This window comes from Helianthus annuus, chromosome 16, assembly GCF_002127325.2.
Source record: "Helianthus annuus cultivar XRQ/B chromosome 16, HanXRQr2.0-SUNRISE, whole genome shotgun sequence".
Taxonomy (NCBI): Eukaryota; Viridiplantae; Streptophyta; class Magnoliopsida; order Asterales; family Asteraceae; genus Helianthus; species Helianthus annuus.
Genome location: NC_035448.2, coordinates 60,921,344 through 60,924,497, shown reverse-complemented (window position 1 = coordinate 60,924,497; position 3,154 = coordinate 60,921,344).

Genomic DNA, 3,154 nt, shown 5'->3' with positions numbered 1-3,154 from the left:
AAGTGCTGTCAAATCTTGTAACTGAGTTCAAAATCAATACAACAGCAAGTTTAAAGTGAATACAGCTTTAATAGCACCGAATTATTAGTTTCCGCCTCTTAATTCGGATACGAACTTCTCTGAACGACTCAAACAGGGCCGAGAACGATCCTACAATTTTCTTCGATTTCAGCTTGATCAATCAGATTCCGGTCCCCGGAGGTCAACTTCCGTCTCTCGATTCCGATTTTCTTTGGTCATCTGGTCCGTTCACCGGCTCGACGAATATTAGGTCTGTTTGTTTCTCCGATTTGATCGATTTCGGTTTTTAGGTCAATTTATAAGAATATATTCATTTGTGTCTGCATTGATACTCTTTGTTGTTCGTATATTCAGATTTCTAGCTTTTAATAACGTAAAATTGCTGTTAATAGGGTGGATTCATGAAGCATTTAAGTATATAATTGGTAGATCATAGTTATATCATTCACATATGTTAGTTTTATATCCTGAAAATTGTGAGATTAGGATTGTTTTAATTCCTTAAGAATGCTGTATGTTTAAACCTTTGTGAAGAAGATATATAATTTTGTTAAATTTTGGTGATCGCTGATCTGAATAATGGGGTGTGGTGGGACCCACAAAATATTGTTGTTTTAATAAAAAATTTAGATAAAATAAAATAGAAATGATCATTTTGCCCCTAGGAAAAGGACAAAATTCTAGGATTTAATTTGAGAAATATGACTTGATTTCATTTTTTGACTAAAATGGTAATAAAAGTGAAACCACAGGGACCCAGATGCAAAAGGTTTCAAATTTGGACTAAAGTGACAAAAATGACCAAACCTCAGGTACAAAAATGGCAGTGTGTGATAAGGTTTTGGGACCATTAGGTCCTGGGTTCGACTCATAGAAGGGGGTTTTTCCCAAATTTATTGGGTTTCCTCCTGAATTGGTGTATAGGCATTAAAGCCTAGTGAAGAGTGGTTCCGCTGGTGACACGATAATACTCCAGTGGTCCGTCAGTGATCCTAATTTACCGTTACAAAACATAGAAAAAATGTTTTACTTGATATTTAGAAAATTAAGTAGTGGAATTTCCTCGTGCATTACGACTGGAATTAAGATGGTGTCAGTTCAGTTCATTTCAGTATCGACACATACAATACCAGCAATCAATATAGCAAACAAAAAAAAAAAAATAAAGTCGTGATATGTCTTATACAATATCAGATGTGTTTTACATCGATCGAAAACCAAAAGACAAATATCAGGAATGGTTTCGTAGTACCGATAGTAGTACTAATGTTGTTCGGTTAAAAATAAAAATAAAATATTATTTTGTTTTAGAAAAGTCACAAAACATGAATTTATTCTTGTTAGCAGAAAAAAAAAATCAGAACGTTTAACGTAAATATTGACAATAAAATAAAACTCTTGAAAAAGGAAAGAATGTCATTGGCTAGGTTAGCAAATACCTGGTGTATAATCTGCTTGCAGGCCCAATAAAAAAGTTGGTGCACCAGCCCAACACTATTTACCTATTTACCACTATTTGTTTTTTGTTTTTTAACTAGTTTTTCCCTGCCCGCGTTGCGGAGCAATAGGCCGAATATTTCTCTTTCATAACATGTAGGTCTGTGTTTCGGTTACTTATACATACTACTCATAACACGATCTCAAAAAAAAATTACATCGATTCAACCAATTAAAACAAAAACACTACCATACTTTTACTAAAAAAAACTAAAACGATGGAAAGACTATAATTTTAAACTGAGAGCAAAATTGTAATATTTCAGGACAAATAGCATGAACCAGGCATGCCTGAACGAATAAAAATTACACCTATGCCCGCTCGCGTTGCAGGGCGTTAAATCAAATATTTCTTAGTTTCATAACATGTATGCATGTATTTAGGTTACTTGTACATACTACTTATAACACGATCTAAAAAAATACACCGAGACAACCAATTAAACGAAAACACTACCATAGTTTAGCTGAAAAAATTAAAACAACAACAGGTCTGTAATTTTGAGCTGGGGTAAATACTAATTTGTTAGGACCAATGAGCGAGTGTTAGATAACTGCTTAACACAATAAAAGTTACATTGAGTCAACCAAGCAAAATAAAACAGTACTATAGTTTTGCAAAAAAAAAAAAAAAAGTAAAACGATGGCAAGATCATAATTTTTAACTGGGGGAGAAATCGTAATTTTTGAAATGGGAGCAAAATCATAATTTTGAACAGAGGGCAAAATCGTAAAAATATTTTGAACTCGGGGCGAAATCATAATGTTAAACTGAGTGCAAAATCATAATTTTGAGCTATAGGGGAAAACGTAATCTTATTTTGAACTGTGGGCAAAAACGTAATTTTGAGTTGGGGGCAAAATCGTAATTTTGAGCTAGGGGCAAAAACATATTTATATTTTGAACGGAGGGCAAAAGCGTAATTTTAGACGGAGGGCGAAACCGTAAATTTAAACTGGGAGTAGAATTAGAAATGAGTTTTTGAACTGAGGGCAAAAGCGTAAATATTGACCCAGGGCAAAAATATAATTTTATTTTGAATTAGAGACAAAAACGTAATTTTAAACAAAGGATGAAACCGTAATTTTAGGCTGGGAATAAAATTAAATTAAAAGTGGGTTGGTCTAATAGGGAAGTGCCAGGCAAGCTGCCTGACACTATTCCCTCAACTCCTTTTTGTATATATAATATAATATAATATAATATAATAAAATATAATATAATATAATATAATATAATATAATATAATATAATATAATATAATATAATATAATATAATATAATATAATATAATATAATATAATATAATATAATATAATATAATATAATATAATATAATATAATATAATATAATATAATATAATATAATATAATATAATATAATATAATATAGTATAATATAGTATAATATAGTATAATATAGTATAATATAATATAATATAATATAATATAATATAATATAATATAATATAATAATCGATTTTAAGAGAACAAAAAAAGTTATGTGCTTAACATTGTAACATGACCCGGTTTATATAACATCTTTAAATTTTAGAATTTAACAAAAAAAAGGTTATGTGCTTAACATTGTAACATCACCTAGTTTATACTTTATATAACACCTTTCATTTTTAG